Below are 24,492 nucleotides of genomic sequence, written 5' to 3'. Positions count from 1 at the left end.
TGGGTGTAGATTTTTCTGTCAGGTTAGGACGCGAGTGTGTACATGTGTTTGATTTTCGTTTCACTGATTCTCATTGAAGATTTGGGAATTAACGACGAAAGAATCAGTTGCCTCGGAAAGCAGAAGGTTTGGTTCTCAACGATATTGAAGACACGCCCATGTAGAGCAGCGGGTGATGATTTGTGCTATAAAAGACCAAGTGCTCAAAGTGACGTCTGTGATTACCGTTTAGACTTTTCATATTGGACGCACTTTTAGAAAGCAAAGATAGAGCAGTTGTGTTGAATCACGCTGTGACAGCTGTTAGCAGAGTGTCGCAGCGGAAGCGTGCTGGGCCCATAACCCAGAGGTCGATGGATCGAAACCATCTTCTGCTATGTACACTTTATGCACGATTGATAAGCATACCATCAGTTTAATGAAGTGCATTAGAACTGTTTTTTTTCTCTCGTGTGTATGAAAGCTTCACACTTAAGGTACTCTTTCATCTTTACCAATAGCAGATGCCCAAATGTATCTTTGGTTGTTCTGCGATCCTTCATAGTTTCCTCAATTCCTTCAAATGAACATCCATATCAAAGCAATTATATATATATATATTACAATTAAGGTACATATTAAAAATATCAACGCACATTTGTATAATGCTCATTTAATAATGATTGTCAAGGATTGTCAAGTTCTCCAACAAATCTGTGTTCTAATTTTAAAATATTTTTGCTAAGGACACAACGGGTGTATAAATGAATTCTCCCAACAGGCAGTTAAAGAAAAATTCCACACGTGAAGATGGTTTTCTTGGACATTGACTTAGGTACTTATTTGTTTACTTGTTGTAGTTGCACACGAGTAAAACACGAAGATTTCCTGCAACATTCAAGAGGGTTTGCGAAGAAATCACTTCAATTATTAGCGCAGATTATGTTTACATCATCACAATCTGAAGCACGTCCCTGAGTGCGTTTGACCCACCAGCCCTTTGTTTAACAGCTGCACAGGGACACATTCCCGTTGCTTTTCAAAAATCACTGGCATTTTTTTGCAGCATTTCTTCTGTCCTGAGAAGCAAGATTTGTATTTTATCTTTCAGAAGTTGTATGAATTTCTTGAAGTTCAGAAACAACTTGTTCCAGAAAAGAAATGAACACTTGCTTCAAAGTAAATCAAGATGTATGTGTCTCTTGCTATGTGTGCTCTTATCTGTCCACCTCTCATTCCTCTTCTCTCACTCTGGCAGTCTGTGCAGAGTTTCTGAAGGAGATGTAACACCACTTGGAAAAGAAGAAAAATTCTCAGGAAAAATTCTCAGGAAAATTCTCAGGCAGAATAAAAAATCATTATTCTCTTCTCAGTCAGATTCACAGCTCAGACTCACACTCAGACAGGATCTCAACTCTGTACTGCTCTCTATCCTCACAATCCAGAACCAGAAGATATTCAGACAATCAGTGCTGCTACATGAACAATATCAGATAGAACAGCCTGGACTCATGTCACATTTCCCCCTTTTATCCTTCCTCCCAGCCCTCTTAGAGACATAAAAGAGCTCCTGGTTCTCCTCTCTGTGAACTGGGCTCAGGGGTCACTGATCTGGCAGTTGTGGGCTCTGTTCCAGGTCAAAAGCAAGAAGGTTCTATTAACGCTTTCCAGGACTTCCAGCCCTTCAGTATTACTTTCTTTACTGTATGTCAGCCTCCCAAAATGTTTAGAAATGTTTTATAACACATATGAGTGTGGAATTATCTTATTATTTATATATAGTATTTATGTAATAAACACCAGTAGTGACACTATGATCAGTATATTGATTATTTGTAGCCGATTGTCCGATGGTAGTGTCAACAATAGTGACCATTTGACCAGTCTGTAGCTCTGAGCAGTGGGACTCAGATCACACAGAAGACCTGTCTGTGTGTGATTCCATACCAGCCCTGGGATTCAGCTACTCTCACAAATGTCTCACAGACCGTCTTATAAATTTACAATTAGATGAAGTCATGTAACAGTTTTACAGATAATTTAAATAATCAGACAGCAGTTTTGGCAGTGGATACATCTCCATATGGGGGAAAGAAACTGAAATATATGTGCTCACTGTAAAGTAGGAAGAGGTGGTCAGACAAGCAATACAACTTTGCAGATAATGTGAAGTGACATTGTTTTGTGTCAATCAGCTCACAGATTTCACTTCATGTGCCTTAAGCTGTGCAATTTGTATGGTTGTTGAATAAGATTGATTTCTTCACAAGCCCAGTCAATTGCCAGTGGAGAGCTTGCCGACGCACACCTTCATGAAGACTCTCTTTAAGATTTCATTGTCAAGTCGCATCCTTTGCATACAATAGTAGCACTGACACTAAGAGAAAGGATGAGAAATGGCGTTTATCAAGCGATTGCAGTGTTTGTTTGACTGAGGATCCTTGTGTGCTGAACTGGCCTCTGGAGAAGTGTAGTGCAGTAAAACAGAAGGTTTGTGTCACTCAAGATTGTTACAGAACAGAACAATACAATTCCAATACTTTTATGAGAGTAAATATTACTGGTGGATCACAGTTCTTATAATGGTGAAAACAGGAGCACCTTCTCTACATTTTTGACTGAAGTATTTAAATGGAAAGAAATACTATCACTATGCAATTCATAAATGCAATTGAGCTCCTGTAAATGTTCTAGTTTGATGAAACAATGTATGGAATTAGGTGACAATATCGGAATTCATTCAAATGCACAGGATTAATTTTCAGCAACAAAAAAAGTGCTCGGAAATATTTTACAAGAATGAAACCTTACATTCACCTAAATAAACATTCACCCTCTACATTAGCAGAGAACAGTAGGACAGAAGGTTAGTGTCACTGGACACTGTGTCAGAGAGGCTGATCTCCTCTCCCTCATTATGCAGGCTTACCCACTCATGATGAACTGTCCTCCAGCGATACTCAGCTGCCATCATCGACTCAGACATGAGGTTCGTGTACATATTATACCTTAATATGGCACTGCGTTACAATAATTTGATCAAAACAACTGGTGAAAAAATAATAATCAAATATTTATTTCCTTCTTTTAGTAAAGATAAAGACTTTGTCCAAAAAAGAAGCATTTATACCTTTCCTCTCCTACCAGCCCTTACAAGTCACCCAGTTTTTAATTTAGAGCTGGATTAAAGCTCTAGTCTCTTTGGGGGTGTGAGTTGGAATCCCACTGCTGCCAAATATCTCCAACTATCTCAGTGTTAAGAAGCAAAAAACACACATTTGCTGCAGAAGTAACAGGAGAATTTGTGCCATTCAGCCTTATAGCGTGATGTCATTTTCTCATGCTCATTTTTAGATGCTTGTGATCGAATCTATGATTCTTATGAGTGTGCCCTCCATAAAGGTAGCACAGATATAACGTGCCAAGTTTTCAGAGAATCGCATTAAATACAGGTCAGAAGAAGGCGACAAAGTGTCCGCTAGGCAGTTCAGCGATTTCAACGGTGTTCTCTGTTGTTTAGGTCCAGAATGACACCTGTTACAACCAGGAAACACACAGTGTCAGGCATCAAAAAGACTTCCCAAAACCCTGATCCTCTCCTTGATCCGGTGATGGCTTCCAGACATTTCCTGCAACAAAGCCAGGATACGGTCTTCAACAACACGAGTGAAAGGCTAATTCCCAACCTTTGCAATCCTTTGCAAAGAAGGACCGCATGTGCTCAGTGTTAAATGCACTGTTCATTATTATTATTAATAATAATAATAATAATAATAATAATAATAATAATAATAATAATAATAATCTTTACATTATATAGTGCCTTTAAAGGTGGCTTTTCAAAGTGCTTTACAGAATGAAACCAATAAAGTTAAAAAATACACAAGATAAGCAGGATGAGAATACACAGTTAGAGGAGACAATAGATGGTGGTATTAAATACAGTAGGAACAGAGGGGTAAAGAATAGTTCATTAAAGGCACTTCTAAAGAAGAGGGTTTTGAGTCTGGATTTGAAGGAGCTTAGAGAAGGTGACTCTCTGATATCATTGGGAATAAAGATCCAGAGCTTTGGGGCAAAACAGGAGAAGGCCCTGTCACCCATAGAGTGTAGATGGACTGGGGGACAGATAGGAGACCAGAATTAGAAGAGTGAAGGTTGTGAGGTGGGGAGTAGGGCGATAACCCAGACAGGTACTGAGGTGCCAAGCCATGGAGAGCCTTATAGGTGAGCATGAGGATTTTGAAGTTGACAGGAAGCCAGTGCAAGGAGTCCAGGACAGGAGTAATGTGATCACAGTCCAGTGCTAATTTCTTTCTTGTGGCTGCTGGTTCATTTTCAACTGTGGACTCTTAAGAAGTCCTTTATTTGACTTGATCAACACTAATCCCTAGAGGATTTTGAAAGGTTGAATCAAAATGATACATGACTCTGGTGGGACTCGAACCCACAACCTTTGAATTACTTCATTTTATCAAAGCCTAGAAGTCCAATGCACTCTCCATTGCGCCACAGAGCCAACCAATACATAGCTCTATAAAACAGCTACAGAAAGCTGTAACTCATGCTTCTCCTGTTGTCTTTAAATTAAGCTCCATAAATATTGACAATGATTGGCCTGTTGTCTACGAATAGATACCGCTGGGATTCACACCCAGGGTCTCCTGGTTTTTAGTGAGGCGTCTTAACCAGCTAAACCACGGTGCCAAACCTGCTAAATGTTATCCACAACTTCAAACACCTGTGAGAAACGGGCAACTGCAGTGTTACGCCTGCTGGCTCAACAGATAATCCTTTTCGAACTTTAAGGAGAGGATTTCTTTGTCAATTCAATTAAACATTTTAGAAATGCTGAACGATTGATGTGTTTCACGCGCAGAAATATTTTATCGTTACGTACTTTTTCTGTGCAATTAGTTCTCCATCAACTCCGCCCAACAACAGAGGTCGTTTTTAATACAGGAGTTAAGGCACATTGCACATCAACAAAACATAACGTACAGGTTTAGGGAGAGCAACATCAGTGATTGGAAGGTTGGAAGTTTCGGGTCACTTTTTTATTATAGATTCAAGCAGCCCTGAATACCTTTTCAAGAAACATTTCAGAATCCCAGTCACGTCCAGTATGATTGCTACACAGGTCTACAGTATACAATCAGAATACTGTTTGTGCATTATATAAAACACACCGCCCAAAGCATTTCTAAAACAGGAATTACATGTTTCTGAATGCGCCCTCCTTTATAAATAAAATAAAAGGTCTGAAGCCTGCTCCAAAGAAGCACTGTATTCAGAGCTGACAAAGATGTGATAGGAAACATCTCGGAAAACAAAGATGCAGTCATTTCCACAGGTCGCACAACAAGAGCTGAACCCACCCGACGTTCTCCAAATGAGTAAGGTGTTGGGAGTGTGGCTGGGTGGTCTAAGTGCTGGGGTTGTGCTCCATTTTCTTCGCTGGGTTAGGTTTGAATCTTGCCGCTGCTAAGTGTTGGTGGGTTAAGACCTTCCTTCTATTGCAACTTCAATGGGTAAAAGCTTTGCTTGACAGTCTGTCGAGAGACTGAACTAGGTGTTTCAAGATAGTCTTTGTCAGCTTAACATCAAGGCATAAAAAAGCCTCATTTTGTGTTCCCAACAGCAATGCTCTTTGGTCCCTTCAGCGTTATGCAGGGAACAACATCTGCCGTGATCACTTTTGAGTCAGTGTGTATCGTAGTGTGCCGCAATTGTTTTTAAAATTGGTTCTGTAGGCATGGTGCATTTGTCTGTTAAACTTGAATGCTGTGCTTTTTCACGCAGAATCATCGGCAGGAGCAAAGCTTATTCAATCTTTGCGCACAGCGCTCCATCAGAAATACTTTGTCCAAGTTTTGAAGAGATTGTGGGATTCTCTGCACACGTTCACATCTTGTACCTCAGACAACACCACCATTCGATGGGAAATTGATTCTGCTTCTTGCAGTTGTTCCTGTGGTTGTGATAGTTACAAAGTTGCACTTTCCTCCACCTTCTGCTATAGTATTCATTGGGTGAGCTTCATCAATTGGCTCAGAAAGGTCAACTGTGCTTCGGAAAAAATCAGCAGCAGTGTCTTTATTTTGTCGGTGAGTATGGCTGTCTTTTAAAGCACATGAAAAACACGAGTTTGTGGATTTCTCCAAATAGCAACGAATTCAGTTGTGCAGAGCTTTACTGCTTTCAGAGGGTCTTTTACCGACGCTGCTGTATTAGAGAAGTGACATAATCAGAAACGCAACCATTTGTGCTGGCTGTTTCACTAAGTATTAAGCTTTTTTAACTATCACATGATTTTAACTAATTTAACATCATCCCCAGGAGAGCACCTCGCACTGCTCACTGAGCTGATGTATGTGCCAAAAAATTAAATATCATCTGAACTGATTTTTTTCTACTTTAAATGCTTTCCTACTCTTTTAATATTTCAGTTAAAAATTTTATTTTTAAGTACTTTCCATTGATATTAATCCTAGTCCCGATGAATGATTCTGGGACATGGTGCGTCTTGAATAATGTTCTTATAGGTTTCAGTTTGGAAAAGTGCGCTCTCCAGAAGCTACCAAAACCTCTAATGGTCACACAAAGCTTAATGCAATAGCAAAGTTTGGGGTTGAAAAAGAATTTAACTTGCAATGAATATGAACACTGTTCCAGAAGGCGTGTAAGGACTATTTTAGCTCAGATCACCAATTTATCTTACATTTCTACTCCATTAATATTGCTATTGAGTTCTAAAGGTAGGTCCTGGCAATACTTCTTGAGATCTTCTTTAGAAATTTTTTTAAAAATATATTTCCAGTACTAAACAAAAAGTAAAAAATACAAATTATGTGCAACTGATAAAATCTCTCTTCCAGGGACGTTGTAGCTACATGCAAATTACAATGGAAAACTTTATCAGCTTTAAAAGTTTCTTTTGCATTTATAAGACGATCAGCATGACACTCAAAACATACCTGTATTCAGTAAGCACTGAGTCTGCTGGCTGAGCAAGTTGCCTCCTCTAAACACAATAGCAGCCCAGACGCTAAGATAAATGAAGAGAAATTGCTTTTATTGGGCACTTTTCATATCCGATGAGCTTGACATCTCCCAAGGGTGACGGAGTTCTTTTGTGACACTGCTTTTCCCATTTTTCTTCTTTCTGTACTCTGATGGAAAAAAAACAAGAAATCATGTAAGGGAAAAATGTATTTTTTTTCATGGAGAAAACGTGCACCAGGAAATGTTTTTTTTTGAAGAAGTGATTTAACATGATACATGACCTAATTTACTGGAGTAAATGCTCACACTGCAAGGTCTGCTTTACTACAAGAGAAAAGTAGAGTGAAAGATGTCATAATTTCACTGCGTTGTTGAAGAAAACATCTTTTTCTAAATCAATCAGAATTTCAAAGTGACACACAAACCCTTTGTCTGTATTAAAGAGATGATATTTTAAAACTGATAAAAATGTAGAAAACACGTTTCTCACTTAGAAATTTTAGATGGGATAGTGTATTACTAGTAATTACTAGTTGCAGCGCTGAACTCACCATGGTGCAATTCAGTTACATGATTGGCCAGTGGTTTAATGGATAACACGTCTGATTTTGCATCATGAGATTGTAGGTTCGACTTCTACCGGGTTCGTGTGTTTTTAAATCAGGCTACTCAGAAATAGATGTCCATTATGTGAATGAACCGCACCTGAAAGCAAACGTTGGGTCGGGTTTCCTTCTTTCCAGGATGAAATAGCAAATCGTTACAAAAAGCACCAGCTAATGTCCAATAGTGTTAGTCATTTTAATTAACATGAATATACTGTAAGGTCTTGGTACATGGGAGTGGATTTCATCCACAATTTAAAAAAGGGCAAATTATATTTACAGGCTTCAGACACTTTTTAATACAAAAGTGACCTAAAACTCTGTAACTTTCAGGTTAGTTTGAACCTGTAATGAAAAAGGGGCCTGAAACTTCCATTCTGTGATGTAACTGTCTCTAAAGTCGGACGTGATGTTTCACGGATGTGCAGTGTGCCTTTTCTCTTGTCATGTTCAAAATGACTTGCTGTGTAATTTCCTGAATGCGTGTCCTGTACTGCTCTGTTATTTCATTTAGATTATCTATGTGGTGTACAGATAAAACCAAACTGCATGGTCTAATTTCTGGGTTCGGCACCAGCTGAACCTGAACATACATCAGCCAATCTCGACATGATTTGAACACACAACCTTTTGATGTGGTATCAGATGCACTACCGTTGCACTACGAGGTCACACCCCGTAAGTGCTTTTAATTCCCCCAAGGAGAAAAATCAGCGTCCCTGAAAAATATTTTTTTTTCATTCTCTCCTGTGAGAAGCGCCGCTCTTCCAATGAGGGTCTCTTCTTCCCAGACCACAGATTATTCTTCCTGTCCGGCTCTCACACAGAGAGCAGACACACTGTCTCCACTAATGTGTTTACTACATCTATAGATCTGACCCCCTTACAGCCCTGATATTCCTGGACAGGATCCCATATTGAGCAGTATTTCTCGTGTTCTGAATTTACAGTGTGTACACAATGTACTTTATACACAAAGTAAGTGTTTTTGTAACTCTTGGACGTTTTGTGAAAATGTTACAAAATCGCCCCCTCAACTGAACAGTCCCACCCCCCTCAGTTTTGGATAAAAGGTTAGGATAAAAAGTTTTTGAACACTTTCACTTACTTAACTTGAGCCATAAAAAATAGTTGTACTTAGTTGTCAATGGTCAGATAACTACACTAACGCCGAATTCACAGTTACTACATCAGACTGTTTGATGTGCAGGAGGGCTATCCGTCCAGGAACAGCACATTACATAGTGTCTATGTTTTGGGGTGTCAACATTATTATGACCTTATTTGCTCAGGTGGACCACTGCCTTGCAGTAGTTTATCCTCATACTTACAATCGTTATATAACTAGGACTGTAGTTATAGAAGTTTGTACTATCTGTTGGTTTTACAATGATTTCTTAATGATTCAGAACCTCGTTACCGTTGATGTTGTTGCAAAAATGAACACATATGGTTGATGCTCCAGGCAAAAATAATCACGTGAGTTCTGATGAACGTGGAACTGTTCTTCATCACTAAATACCAGATTGCTTGTCGTTATCTTCTAACATGAAATACTAATCAGTGGCATGCTTGCGAGAATTCACTTGGATGGTTGCAATGGCTCCGTTTAAACCGAAATATCACTACCCCCCTCAGGATTTCAGACCCCCCCCCCCCTACAGATCATTCCCCTGGCGCCAGTCCTGGGTATAATGATGAACATAGCTGCCTTGCAAGCAGTGAATCCGGGTGTGATTCCCACCTGACCCATCGACAAACCTTTTCCAATGAATCTTTGATCAATTTAAAAAAGTCTTGAAGCTGGTAGGCTAGGGAAGAAGCACTGTTTGAGTGCACTGAGGAAAATGTGCTACTGTGCTGTGCTGCTCCAGTAGCGCAATTGGTCAGGTTGTGGTGCTTTTATAGTGGAGTTATACCGAGGTTGTGAGCTCAATCATCACGTGGAGTAGGTTCCGTTTTCAGCTGCAGAAACGTGCTGTTGAATTTATGTCGGTTCTTGTGTTACTTTTTCCTCTCGATGGAGCTGTATTAATGCAGGCACACCTGCTTCCATGTCAAGTTATTTTATCGTTGCTTACAAACCAACACACTGCAGACACCTCTGATATTGTCACTGCTTGTGGGCCACGTGTTCCTGCTGTCAGCCTACAATGATCATACACCTATAGAAATATTACTGCTGTAGTACAGGAGCAAAGAAACAAAACGAAAGCACACCAAGTTTAAAAAGGTCAAAATGTATCAAAGCCCTTCCTCGAGGAGAATACTTGTGCAGAGTATCATGTATTAAGAGGAGATTGCCTTAACCACTAGGCCACCTCCATACACACTTCAGCCCCCTCCGGACATGAGTTGCCTTCTTTCCCCATACTCAAGGGTAATTTTCCTCTTCCACCTACAATTTCAACATTTACCTTGTGAGATGTCAAACCACAGAGCCTGTGCTGCGCTTCAGTGCCGGCTGTAGTGGACACCCCGTTGAACATAAAAAGCATATTGAGCTCCTTGGACATAAGCCATTTCTCGTCACTTGCTCAGCGAGCAGGCTCAGCGCACACTGAATGCAGGTGTCTCAGAGCAATTGAGATGTGTCCAAGTGGCTGTAAAAGGGATATCTGATGCCAATGCCATGGCTTAGTTCTCTGGTTGGAGTATTCTCGGTCGCATTTAATGGCAACGTCATGGCAACGTCAGCTCAAACCACCAAATGGAGACGGGCGTGCCGACAAGCTGACCCTGCTGATGCAGGATTAACACTAGGATGCGAGAATGCTGTGGCTTAGTTGGTTAAAGCGCCTGCCTAGTAAACAGGAGATCCTGGGGTTGAGTCCCAGTGGTGCCTGTCTTGCCACACAGTTTATCATTATGGACAGCAACATGCTTCTACATTAAATTTAATGGAAGTGTTCATTTAATTTTTGGAGCAACTTGTTTTTAAAAAAATCCATACAAATTGCAAAAGATAAAATACTCATCTGTTTTGTCAGTGCAGAGGAATTACTGCCAGCTGGCAAGGAAACGAAAAAGATTTTTTTGTCTTTAGCCAAAAACCTGTGAATGTAGAAGAAAGGTGATGTGCGTTAGTTTCTATGGCACAGTCAGTCAGCGTATCCTTCAGTTAAACATAACGTTGGTAAATCAAAAGTCCCCAGAGACGCATTTCAAATTAATCCGACCTCAACACCGTCTCCCCTAAATGTGATGGGGTTTCTTTGGATGTCCTTAAGCATCCTGATAGTTGCAGAGATTTCAAACTTTTGGCACAAGTCAAACTACAAGAAGTTAATAATTGAGCGCCTAAGTCAATATCACGGGAATGTGACTATGTAAACTTAAATAGTATTCAAAATATTGCAATTTTGTTGTAGTTTAAAAAGGTATTTTAGCTGGGGATCCTCAAATGATGAGGGTAGAAAAGAGAACTATTCGACACCATCAGGAGTGCTTAACGTGATAAAAGTGTTTTTTAATCACAAAGTGAAAATAGTGAATTTGTCTTTCACTTAGGCGTTCATTAAAAGCTCATTAAACAATAAAGGAGAGGCTCGTGTTCCGAATTCTCTTCGTGTCTCATTGTCTTGCTTTGATTTTTAAAATGTACACTGTTGGCTATTCACTCTTCCTAACACAATTAAAGAGCCGAGTTTAGTTCAGAGGTAAAGCATCTCATGCATCGTTTTCTATCACCAGCATCTCCACTCTGGATTTCTTTTTAAGCGCGATATCTTTTCTGTGATTTCTTTCGTTTGAATTCCCTCATGTGTGAATTTCAGCGCGACACATAAACTCGTTTGTCTGTTTTAAAGAGATGCAATTTTTAAAACAGACAAAATGAAAGACTGTTTAACTAAATACACATAGAAAACGTACACCTAATTGAGAAAATTTGGACTGGGGCGATTTATTATTGTAGCGGCGCAAGCTCATAGTGGTGCACTTGAGGAATGCGGTACAAGGGCCAGTGGTGCATTGGATAACGCATCTGATTACGGATCAGGAGACTGTAGGATCGTAATGCTCTTAAACCCAATACCATAACTGTAGTGTGTTCAGTCCTATACAACCTTTCTATCGACTGAATAAGCCTCCTGTTCCATCTCCATCTTCTTCCCACACATTCCGGCTATTTCAGCACCGTTATTGTTGGACCACAGTCACAGATACGTAAGGGACACTATTCTGAAGAACCGTCTTAAATAAATAACGTTGCAAAAGGTAACAATAAGGGTTTCTTAATGTAACCTTACATTTGGCCGTACAATACAATTTTCTGTACCCTCAAAAAACTAAAAAAAAAATATTACTGCTTTCTCCTGAGAAACACAAGTTTCAAATCACAATAAATAATACAACAAATATACTAAATTAACACCCAGATATGACAACACACAGCTATGACAGAACACATTGAAGACTTAAAAGCCCTTTAAATTTTTATTTCCTTAATTTCCATTCTCTTCCCTCCCCAGGATAACTGAAAACTAACTATAATAAAGACTGTATATGCATTACTTGTAATACAGCTACTAATAAAGATATACAGTGCCTTGCGAAAGTATTCGGCCCCCTTGAACTTTTCAACCTTTTGCCACATTTCAGGCTTCAAACATAAAGATATAAATTTTTTATTTTATGTGAAGAATCACCAACAAGTGGGACACAATTGTGAAGTGGAACGAAATCTATTGGATTTTTGAAACTTTTTTAACTAATAAAAAAATGAAAAGTGTACATGGAATCACTGTACATGGAAGTTAATTATTAATAAATAACACTTTTATTAATAAATACGTGTAATGATAACATTCATTGTGAATATTTGTGGTGTCTGGAAAGCAATTTTAGTTAAATATAATAATAATTTTCAAGCAAGTGGTGCATAACCTTGTTACTTAATGAGTACATTATTTCCATTACAAGACAGTTCTAATGTGATCAATTGTTCTGCTTAGTCCGCTACTGAGTTGCTTAAAACCTATGAAGAGGTGGTTTAAGCTAGACTCCTAATGCAGTAACATCTAACGGGCAGCAGCTGTTATTTTAGGTTTGTTGCAATTGAGAACGGGTTTAGTACAGAGTTGCTGACAAATTTCAGCAGAGTTTATTGAATATAAGTTTATTGCAATTGACCCATTGTAGCTACCAATCAGCAGCAAGGAAAAACAAACTTCACTTGTGCCTGTCAAAAAAAAGGAAACAGAGTAGTAGTTTATGTGGTAATTTCAGGTACTGTACAATGTAAGAACTAATGTTAACTACTCCCATAGTAATGCGTGGGGTCCTATCAATAGAAAAAAACAATTGTTGTAACCCGAAAATACAACAAACACAAAACAAGAAGTCTTCCAGGAACCTAGGTAAATCCCGGTAGTTGTCTAACAACTACGAAAAAAAAAAAACGCAACAATTTCAAAAGAAAAAGAACATTAAAAACAAATCTGGGGAACAACAAAAACACAGAGTCTAATGCGAGAGCTTTTTCAAGTCTTCAGTGCTCCTCTCGTCTCAGTAGACCTCTCTCATATATTTGTGTACAGGTCAGCTGGAGATACACAGCTGATGGTAATTTAAGTAGGGAGCTGCGTCAGCATGCATGGGCTTCAAAGGAAAAAGTCAAGGTTTATTCCATGCTGAAAAGAGAAGGAAACACAATGTTTCAGCTGCGGAGCCTTATTTGATTGTGACTCGAAGTAAACCTTTACTTCTTCGTTTGATGTTAATTTATCTTCATCAGATACCTGATAGTATCTAAACTTAACAGTTGCTTTCAGTAGCTAAAGACACTAGGTGAGGCTTGAACTCACAACCTCGGCATGACTCCGCTGTGCACTACTGTGTAAGTACCGCACGCTGACCGATTGCGCCACTGGAACTGTGCAAGGTGTGCAGAAACACAGGGTGAAAACGGTTTCGGTTGTGGATCCATCTATACATGGGGAACACTAAAATAGCAAGGAAAATACAAGAAAAGAAACTGAAAGAATTGTGTTAACAGCAAAGGGGGACGGAGGGAGGTGGTCGGACAAGTAAATCAGCCTGGCAGATTATTTGTATCTACATTTTTTGAGTCAATCAGCAAACAGATTTCTCTTCATGTGCCTTAAACTGTGCAGTTTATATCTTCGTTGTAGATAGGTTTCTTCAGAAGTCCAGTAAACTGACAATAATGGAGAACTAGCTGACGCACCCCGTCGTGAAGACCCTCTGTAAGGTGATTACACGTTTCATTTTCAAGTCGCCTCCTTTACACGCAATTGCAGCCCGGACACTGAGAGAAAGCAGGAGAAATGGCTTCAATTTCAATGTGAAAGCGCAGTACAGGCTCGATGGCTTCACATCTCCCATCAATCAAATAAAATTGCAGTAAAGCGATCTAAATATGACTCTGAAGTACTGGGAAAGATGATTATTTTGAGCATGCCTCCCAGGGTCTGCTACGAGGCTGAAGTTACAGTAGCTTCTTATTCACCAGCTTCTTATGCGTGTTTTTCGTTCCACCTTAAATGGTGCTGCTGTGATGTTATGTCACCTTTCGCCTGTAGATGGCTCTCTTCAATCAGTACTAATCCGGCTGGAATACTGTAGACATCTTCACTGAAAGGGAATATCCAAATAGCGACTGTCCAAATTATATTTTTGTATGGAATATATTTCAGAAAATCGCAAACCAATTTTAAAAACTCACCACAACACGGACTTACACTGGGAAAAGGTGATTGCACTTTCTGCTTATTGCTACAGCCTTCCCCCCGATTATGAAAATGTCTCACAGTTCTGACACCGCCGTGTGAAAGACAATGTAACAGACTATCAAAATCCTGAAGTACAAGAAATTTTAATGCACCAGTTTCTTTAAATATGACCCTCTGATCCTGGCATGTCAGAATACATTTCGAAAAAGTATGGCACGAATTGCACGAATTGCAATGGCACAAATTGTTGAGAATATCACTGACCTTGCCGATATTTGCAGGGGATACGAGTGTTTTGCACATGTTGAACTACGACACGTCAAAATTGAGCTCCTTAGTCAATATCACCGGGAATGTCCAATAATGACGAACATCAGTAGCTTCAAGGAAACTTAGACTCGCACATGGAGTTTTATCTTCGAATGGAGGTTGGGAGAATTCATTTATACTCTCGTTGCTCATTAGCTAAACTATTTAAAAAATATATGACACAGATTTGTTCGAGAAAATTGTAATTGCCTTAAAGAGAGTCTTCTTGAAGATGTGCACCAGCTAGCTCTCCACTGTCAATTGACAGGACTTGAGAAGAAACTGTTCTCATACAACCAACATACAAATTACACATCTTAAGGAACATGAAGAGAAATCCGTGTACTAAATAACATAAAACTGTCGCTGCAAATTATCACCAAGCTGTTTTATGTGTCTGACCACCTCTTTCCTACTTTGCAGCGAGCACAAATCTTTCTGTTTCTTCATCGCTATTTTACTGTCTCTTTCCCCCATGTGGAGATGGATCCACAGCCGAAACTTTAGGTCAGTTCCTGTTATTCTGTCTGATTGAAAGAGCTTTATTAAAGGCACTCCCATCTCTGCAGGAAAGTTATTGCTGCTCTCAACACAATATACTGCAACCAAATATAGCGATACTGTCACTGCCTGTGGGCCACGTGTTCCTGCTGTCAGTCTATTATGTCATGTTCATCCACACCCAGAAACATTACTGCTGGAGCACAAGAGTTATATAGGCGCAGTCCATAGAGCAAGAATCTCTTAATCTCAGAACTGTGGGTTCAGCCCCCACATTGGGTCCCTCTGTGTCAATTTCATTCCCCCAATCCTCCTAGCATGACCTGATGGCGTAACAGTGATACCCAGTACCCAGCGTAATTCAGCTTTCTTTCCACTTGATTCAGATTTTGATCTGAAATCATCGGCCGAACAAGAGTTTGTCTAAATCGAGGGAGATCTGCTCACAAGCAAGTATTAAACACTTCAGCATTTACTGTTCGAATACCACAGTTTGTCAAAACACTGCCGCTTCTTAAACTAATAAGTAACGGTTTTTGAGCACGCATTGTATTGTTAATGCTTATATTAAAAAAGCATAAATTCACATAGTGGAATTTGGACTGAACAAAGTAGTCCAGCCCCTTTACAACATTACATACCCACTGATTAAAGCTTAAAACTACAGCAGCAGGAGTAACAATAATGACAACAACATGTTTGGAGTTCGGCATTTCATTTATTCTGCGGAAACATCGTATCGGAATGAACTGCCCTCGATGAAAGAGTAATTGCGGCTTCAGATCGTTTTTACAGAGCATTGCGTTGTTCTGTTCATGCTGACTACAGGCTTTAGATTTGTCATTTACTGCAGGCGTTGCTTTTCCAGGTTTTTCTGAAATTCCTCGCATTTGAGCCAGCACTAAAACATTTCATTCCCGTCGCTGAATACATCGTGGAAACGGTATTTGCAACGGAATGCTGTCACACATGAAACCTTTTTGTTATTCGGTTCTGAAGTTTGAAAATGAAAATAAAACGGGGGTCAATTCATAGGCTTGAAAGAAGTCCAAGCAGCATAAAAACCCGCGAATTCTCACAAAGGCTGCACCTTTCTTCTGCTGCTTTTATAAATCTGCCTTAAACATTTGAATGCATACCTTACTGCTGCTAATCACATTCACGTGTTTACGAAGCTTTTTTCTGTCCGTTATGTTTTTGCTAAGCAGTTTCTCCGTTTTCCTCGTACTGTGATTGTCAGCGAGCACAACAAGACTGAAACAGTGTAAAGGCAGGTAAAAAAGACAGGGTAAAACGCCTGATTGTCGGGAGTGGGATTTGAACCCGTGCGTCTATTTGGAGAGTGAAACACAAAGCTTAAAAGACACGAAGTTGTGAATTTGCTGTTTTAAACTGCTCGACTGTCCTGAAAAAAATGTGTGCTGATTGCTTCTTTCTTACCAAAAACCCAAACACACATTGAAAATCTGCCTCTACCATACATGTCAAAAGCTCACTCCCCATCATTTCTATCCCTTTATTTCATTCTTTTGATGCATGTTTTTGCACATAACCTGTTACCTTTTTGTTGTTTTGCACACTGCCTGTTGTTGTTTTTTGCACATCGGCTGTTGTCTCTGTCTTTCTTTTGTTATACAATTGTATTGTTGTTGTGTTTTTTTTCTTTGTACTACTTATGTCCGAGAGCTAGCTAAATAGCATTTCGTTATACCTTATACCTGTGTATGAGTATAATGACAATAAACTTGAACTTGAACTTGACATAGTCTTGCAGGCAGTATATTATTTTATCGTTTACTCGTTTAAAAAAAACACGGTCTTCTCATTCCTAAGTCAGATTTTTAGTGCTTTCGAACGTTACTTCCAACCTGGACTGACAGCTCACCAGATCTGTTTGTGATCAGACCATGGAGTCAGGGGCTGTACCAAGCGCACGTTCCTTCCCAATGCTGAGGCGATCATTCAGAAGATGGGTGTGAAGAGAGACAAGCTTTGTCGACTGAAAAACAAGGCAGGATATGCACGGATACTAATCACTGGCGATAGTTATGTTCTCTTACTATTGAGACTCCTACATTGCAAGTTTTTTTGAAGACTTCGAAATAGGCACAGGTGGGGTTTGATAAAACGATCGTCGATTTACGAGACTGACGCCTTACCACTTGGCCACCGCACCTTCGAAAAAACATGGGAATAATGTTGTTCAAATTATTTTTTTTCTGAATCTGGTTTACATCGCCTGGAGGTAGCAACAACAATAAAAGGGATACTTAACAAGGCGATACACTGTAGCAGTGTGACTCCAACAGATGCTCCTGAAGAGGCTGGAGGTTTAAGCCAGCTCCTTAGAGCGCTCGGCCGTGTTACTCTCAACAGCGGCTCTTCAGCTCTTGTTGTTTGACCTAGTGGTTTTATTAGGCGTGGAAATGACCGCAACTTCGTTTTCTGAGATGCTTTCTCTCACGTGGTGAAATCTCGACCTCTTTGGCATCTCTGGCTATAGTTCTTCTGTAGAGCACCTCTGCTTATAGTGCCCTTGAAGTCATTTTATTTTTACAGGAAGACGCATTCCCTAACAATCTCTCCTGTTTTAGAAATGCTTCATAAGGCGTGTTTGATTCAACGGACAAACAGTATACTAATTGTACAATGCAGATCTATGCAGCATTCGTACTGGATTTGACTGGGATTCTGAAATACTTCTTGAAAAGGTATTCAGATTTGAGAACCTATAATAAAAACACAGACCTGAAACTCCCTAGCTTCCAATCCTTTACTCTTCCTTTACTCTCGTAGTTTTCAAAACGACCTCCGTTGTCGGGCGCAGTTAAAGTGGAACTGGCCTGACTGCACAGGAAAGTACGGAATGCTAAAATGTTTCTACGGCTCAAAATGTCCCTTTAGACCCTCGTCATGTCTCTGTGAGGAACGGGTAGGTAGAGAGGTTTAATAGATGCTCATGATGTTTCACACGGGGTGTTACCTGTTGTAGTGTTTCAAAAGATGTGTTAGCGGACCACAGATTATCTTGAAAAGATTTGGGTTTGCACTGGCTGGGATTAAAAAACTGACTCAATTATTTGGAAGGCGCCTGTACCACCAACGCACTCCCGAGAAGCACCTGCAAATTATCACAATCCTCTCTCTCACCTACAAAGTTATGGAGACACAGACATCCAATGAAAGCTCAAGGCTCCACTCAAGGCTTTATTCACTCAAGGCTCCACTCTTTTGTTGTGATGTCATTTTAATAAATATTAGCTTTGACAAGGTGTCATTTTTGCCTCTTAAAGTTAAAGTCTGCTCCTTTCTTCCTGGTATAGAAAGAACTAAAAGTAAATTATTCAGCTCTACCGCCTGTGTGCATTGACAAGACATCTCAAAAGGACATATTAAATAAGAACACGATCCTTCCTGTTACCATTCCTGTGGTTGGGGCGTTGTTTCACCCTTTTACGTTAAATCATCAGTACTGCTGTTTTTCTATGCATAGTTTAATCAAGAGCACTTAAAAGATGCAAATAGGTTTCAAATAAAATAGAATTGAAGGACAGTCGAGTAAGGAGGTAGAAAAAAAAGCACTCCCCCGTCTGGGAATCAACCACCGTCGCCCATGTAACTGGATGCAAAAATAACAGATTAATTTGTGCCCAGCCTCTTGAAGCTTCGATGCGATTATTTTTCCTTCCTTATTTTTTCATTCCTATGAATTTACTCTGTAGTAGAAGAAACGCGAAAGTGGGAAACTGCAGGCATTCTTCGTGAGTGGTGTGATCAGTGAGCATTTGCACATCTCTAAGTCTGTTCCATAAACTTTTTCATCGGGGATGTAGCTCAGTGGTAGAGCGCATGCTTCGCATGTATGAGGTCCCGGGTTCAATCCCTGGCATCTCCAGGTGCTTTATATTACAGTACTCACATCGCAATCTTCTGTTGAGTGAGAACTCTTTGCTCGTGTTCAGAGAGAGCCAGGTTTACACAATTAAATGCAGGCACACTCGACGTGCTGCAGAGTTGCGCTGCTGTTTTAAATGTACCTCATTTAGTTCTGTTAAATCCTAAATTATTTGAACTAATTTAGTTAAGGAAAATGCAAAAGAGCATGACAAGTATTGATCGTATAAAATATCCATGGCACAACTCGAGAAAGTACTGAAGGACTACACATCGACTTTTGATGATAACAAGAGATTCAAGAAACACAACCGTCCGCACCTGGGTTTGGATCCTGAACGCTAGAGTTAAAAGAACATAAGCGACGTTTATGACCTATAAACTCTCTAAATTGTCTTATAGTTTATGAAATAAAACAATTTCTTAATAATTACTTACTGATGATAGACGATTTATTAAATTTTAACAAAATCACAATTACAAACTTTTTCGGTTAAACTGTTATTCACATACTCTAACGTAAATAAACGTTAGTGTCTTCCGGTGTGTGAGCCAATTTCTCCCAAAAATATTCGTTAGTCTGTCGGGAGGCTGTGCAGGGTGTGAAGAAATAGAATTTCTAAAAGACAGGCTCCCTAAGCTTAACATCAAGGCAGAAAAAATGCTGTTTTCTCTACAGAAATGCTCTTTACATTTCAGCACTGTTGCAACTCCCTTTATAAAGGGTGTGCACACGTATACAACCAAGGCATTGAAAGATTTTTTTTTTAATTATTGTTCCAAAAAATGTTCCATTTGTTTTCTTTTTAATGTTGTTGATTAAAAGATTTTATTAAATGAGAAAAAAATCTGAATGTGAAAAAGGTCCAAATGCTATTGAAAAAAATCAGTAATGTGAGGAAAGATGGATTGTGGGAGCCCCTTAACTACCCATGTCATGCTGTATTTCTCACTCATTCTACTGGGAGTGGTGCCGTCGCTTCATGATAAAGTCTGTCAGTGGTCATTCCAGACGGGTCAGGTATGACTGCTCTTCGGAACAAGAGACACGTGACTTGCGAGGATCCCGACAGTGTCGATTTTCTTTCAGAGCCCGGATAGCTCAGTCGGTAGAGCATCAGACTTTTAATCTGAGGGCCCAGGGTTCAAGTCCCTGTTCGGGCGGATGTGCTGTTCTTAAATCTATTGTGAATGTCATTCTAAATAGTCTTTTATCTTTCACTGTTCTAGCTGTACTGTGGTTATTTTAAATGTCCATTACTTGTATTTACAGTAGTGTATTTAGTGTTTCATTTCACAAACCGAAAATGTTCAAGTAGATCTTGTCACTCTATTCCACGTAATCATCTAAATTAAATCACAGTAGAGTACAGAACACGCAGTGAGGAGCTCACACAGTGAGTACTCTTGAATACGACAAGAGGAAAGGCACACTGCAACTCTGCAGAACATCACGTCCGAGTTTACAGTGACAGCAGAGGTTGGAAGCGACGTAGTTTTTTAATACTCGCTCACTGAAGATCTCTCAAGAAACCTCGGTGGAGATTTAACGGGTGTCTAATAATCACGTTCAAAAAGATGACGATAAGTTTTTTTTTTAACTAGGTAGCCTTAATGGCAACACGGTGTGAGTAGATCTTAAAGCAGCTGCAGAGTACCCGTAATGGCAACACAGTGCTTTGAGTTCGGCTTTTCTTATTTCTTCTGCAGAACCAGTGGAATCGGAATATACTGATCCGCATAAGAAGCGCTTTCGGTTTCTGATCATTTTTATTGAGCGCTGCGCTTAGTACCACAGGCAAGATGGTTAGCAGTTAACCCTGGAGACGTTTGTTAAAATCTCACTTCTAATAAAGAGGTCTTTCTCGTTAGAGTAGAAACAATAGAAGCCTTAAGCGGGGAAAAAATCACAACATCTCGCATTTCACGTGTTTAATGTTAACTGTCTCAGTGGTTGCCTCGGTGATTGATGGCTCTTCTCCCTCGCAGGGTGACGGCAAACGTCTTCAGAGAGGGAGTCTCCCTCGCACGGCTTTTCTTTATCAAGAGCTGAGACAACAGAAACAGACTTCCAACTGACATGAATTACTTCTTGAGCGTTTATGACTGTCTTTAAAAGCTGAGAGCAGGTGAAAAAGTCTTTGGAAATGAGGCAATGACTGCTGACAATAAACAGAGCTGACGCTCAGCTGCAGACAAGCGCTCCTCGTTAGTACAGTGCTGAGTACCCCCGCTTGTTGCGCGGGAGACTGGGGTACATTTCTGTGACAGGGCGCTGTTTTAATTTTTTAACAACCTGACTTCACTTAAAAAAGTATGTACTGTGTACTACGTTTCGGACTAGATAGTGCGGTAGAATATGGAGATCATCTCCAGCTTTGAGCTCAACTGCAACAAGAAGTCATGCTAAATGTAGTATAGTGAGTAGACATCGCCAGACAACAGAACGAGAGAGTAGAAGGCAGGAATATATGGTGTAAGGGCGTGATCTGTGTAGTTAATAAAATAGTTAAAATAATATAAAAACGTCTCTTTATTAAGATACACAACATTGAAGGCGACGAGAGATGAGTGCTTGACGGACTCAAAGCGAGTGCAGTGCAGATTTTAGTTCTCTTGCTGTTAGAAACAAACTTCTGAATTTTCGGACTTTTCGTTTAGCTTGTGCCATGGAAGATATGGTAGCCGCGCCGAGAAGCTTTGCTTATGCCCAGCTTTTTCCACCGCTTCTACTGAACCTCAGAGCCCCGGATTTGTATACGGAATACAAGATATGGATGGAGTCGTACAGATTTTTTTTAAATAGCCAGTGGATCTACAGAAGCTCAGGATGCCGTGAGACGTGCTACATTACTGCACTGTATCGGGGCTCCCGTGAAGCGGATTTTCGCCAACCTCCCTGGAGAAAAAGACTGTAGCTGCCTTAGACGCTTCCTTTACACCGCGGAGAAATGTGGTTTTGGAACGGCATAAATTTAGGCAGAGAACTTAGTCTCAGGACGAATCTGTTGATGCTTTTGTGACTGCACTAAGAGAACTGGCTAAATCTTGTGACTTTGGAGTATTGGAAACTGACATGTTAAGAGATCAACTTGTGGAAAAATGTGCACATAAGAGACTATAAATTGCTGCAGGAGGAAGGGCTGACTATAGAAAGAGCTCTTACAGTCGCTAGAATTCATGAAGCAGCTCAAGCAGAATCAAGAATGCTTTCTGACCACAGTGACAAAGTGACACTGAACGGGGCGCTCGCTCAAACTTTACAAACAAAAGCCGAGCAGCAGGACACAGTCATGCTAGAGAAATAGAAGAACGGGGGACGGCTGACATTACATGTTACAGGTGCGGACTAACAATGCACAAAGCAGATGAATGCGGAGCGTGAACAGCAAAATGTCTACACTGCAAGAAAACAGGACATTGTGCACATGTCTGCAGAACATCACGTCCGAGTTTAAGGACAAGTATCCCTTTTATTGTTGTTGCTGCCTCCGGTTTACATTTGGCGATGTAAACCAGATTCAGAAAAAAATAATTTGAACAACCTTATTCCCATGCTTACTTGAAGGGCGCGGTGGCCAAGTGGTAAGGCGTCGGTCTCGTAAACCGAAGAGCGTGGGTTCAAACCCCACCTGTGCCAGTTTCATTTGTCACCGCTTTCCTTTAGTTTCAAAGTCTTAAAAAAAATCGCAATGTAGGGATCTCAATAGTAAGAGAACATAACTGTTGCCAGTGATTAGCATTCTTGCATATCCTGCCTTGTTTTTTAGTCGACAAAGCTTGTTTCTCTTCACACCCATCTTCTGAATGATCGCCTCAGCATTGGGAAGGAACGTGCGCTTGGTACAGCCCCTGACTCCATGGTCTGATCACAAACAGATCTGGTGAGCTGTCAGTCCAGGTTGGAAGTAACGTTCGAAATACACCATATATTCCTGCCTTCTACTCTCTCGTTCTGTTGTCTGGCGATGTCTACTCACTATACTACATTTAGCATGACTTCTTGTTGCAGTTGAGCTCAAAGCTGGAGATGATCTCCATATTCTACCGCACTATCTAGTCCGAAACGTAGTACACAGTACATACTTTTTTAAGTGAAGTCAGGTTGTTAAAAAATTAAACCAGCGCCCTGTCACAGAAATGTACCCCAGTCTCCCGCGCAACAAGCGGGGGTACTCAGCACTGTACTAACGAGGAGCGCTTGTCTGCAGCTGAGCGTCAGCTCTGTTTATTGTCAGCAGTCATTGCCTCATTTCCAAAGACTTTTTCACCTGCTCTCAGCTTTTAAAGACAGTCATAAACGCTCAAGAAGTAATTCATGTCAGTTGGAAGTCTGTTTCTGTTGTCTCAGCTCTTGATAAAGAAAAGCCGTGCGAGGGAGACTCCCTCTCTGAAGACGTTTGCCGTCACCCTGCGAGGGAGAAGAGCCATCAATCACCGAGGCAACCACTGAGACAGTTAACATTAAACACGTGAAATGCGAGATGTTGTGATTTTTTCCCCGCTTAAGGCTTCTATTGTTTCTACTCTAACGAGAAAGACCTCTTTATTAGAAGTGAGATTTTAACAAACGTCTCCAGGGTTAACTGCGACCTGAACGCAACGCCTTAGACCACCAGCCATCTTGCCTGTGGTACTAAGCGCAGCGCTCAATAAAAATGATCAGAAACCGAAAGCGCTTCTTATGCGGATCAGTATATTCCGATTCCACTGGTTCTGCAGAAGAAATAAGAAAAGCCGAACTCAAAGCACTGTGTTGCCATTACGGGTACTCTGCAGCTGCTTTAAGATCTACTCACACCGTGTTGCCATTAAGGCTACCTAGTTAAAAAAAAAACTTATCGTCATCTTTTTGAACGTGATTATTAGACACCCGTTAAATCTCCACCGAGGTTTCTTGAGAGATCTTCAGTGAGCGAGTATTAAAAAACTACGTCGCTTCCAACCTCTGCTGTCACTGTAAACTCGGACGTGATGTTCTGCAGAGTTGCAGTGTGCCTTTCCTCTTGTCGTATTCAAGAGTACTCACTGTGTGAGCTCCTCACTGCGTGTTCTGTACTCTACTGTGATTTAATTTAGATGATTACGTGGAATAGAGTGACAAGATCTACTTGAACATTTTCGGTTTGTGAAATGAAACACTAAATACACTACTGTAAATACAAGTAATGGACATTTAAAATAACCACAGTACAGCTAGAACAGTGAAAGATAAAAGACTATTTAGAATGACATTCACAATAGATTTAAGAACAGCACATCCGCCCGAACAGGGACTTGAACCCTGGGCCCTCAGATTAAAAGTCTGATGCTCTACCGACTGAGCTATCCGGGCTCTGAAAGAAAATCGACACTGTCGGGATCCTCGCAAGTCACGTGTCTCTTGTTCCGAAGAGCAGTCATACCTGACCCGTCTGGAATGACCACTGACAGACTTTATCATGAAGCGACGGCACCACTCCCAGTAGAATGAGTGAGAAATACAGCATGACATGGGTAGTTAA

The 24,492-nt window shown here is 40.3% G+C and overlaps 1 protein-coding gene and 5 non-coding genes across 6 annotated transcripts in view; 4 read left to right on the top strand and 2 right to left on the bottom strand.

Annotated features, from left to right (window-relative positions):
• Positions 1–24,492, top strand: part of LOC138242535 (scavenger receptor cysteine-rich type 1 protein M130-like) — a 358,811-nt gene that overhangs the window by 193,787 nt on the left and 140,532 nt on the right. The window lies entirely within an intron of this gene.
• Positions 4,406–4,498, bottom strand: trnar-ucu (transfer RNA arginine (anticodon UCU)). Its single transcript has 2 exons — positions 4,462–4,498; positions 4,406–4,441 (listed from the first exon to the last, which is right to left on the bottom strand). It is a non-coding gene; the product is annotated as a tRNA-Arg (tRNA).
• trnaa-cgc (transfer RNA alanine (anticodon CGC)) lies at positions 18,918–18,989 on the top strand. The gene has a single exon. It is a non-coding gene; the product is annotated as a tRNA-Ala (tRNA).
• Positions 20,080–20,152, top strand: trnak-uuu (transfer RNA lysine (anticodon UUU)). Its single transcript has one exon. It is a non-coding gene; the product is annotated as a tRNA-Lys (tRNA).
• Positions 22,557–22,628, top strand: trnat-cgu (transfer RNA threonine (anticodon CGU)). Its single transcript has one exon. It is a non-coding gene; the product is annotated as a tRNA-Thr (tRNA).
• trnak-uuu (transfer RNA lysine (anticodon UUU)) lies at positions 24,251–24,323 on the bottom strand. Its single transcript has one exon. It is a non-coding gene; the product is annotated as a tRNA-Lys (tRNA).

This window comes from Lepisosteus oculatus, chromosome 14 (assembly GCF_040954835.1).
Source record: "Lepisosteus oculatus isolate fLepOcu1 chromosome 14, fLepOcu1.hap2, whole genome shotgun sequence".
Taxonomy (NCBI): Eukaryota; Metazoa; Chordata; class Actinopteri; order Semionotiformes; family Lepisosteidae; genus Lepisosteus; species Lepisosteus oculatus.
Note: the sequence above shows the minus strand (reverse complement) of the source record. Positions and strands in the feature narration are given on the sequence as shown.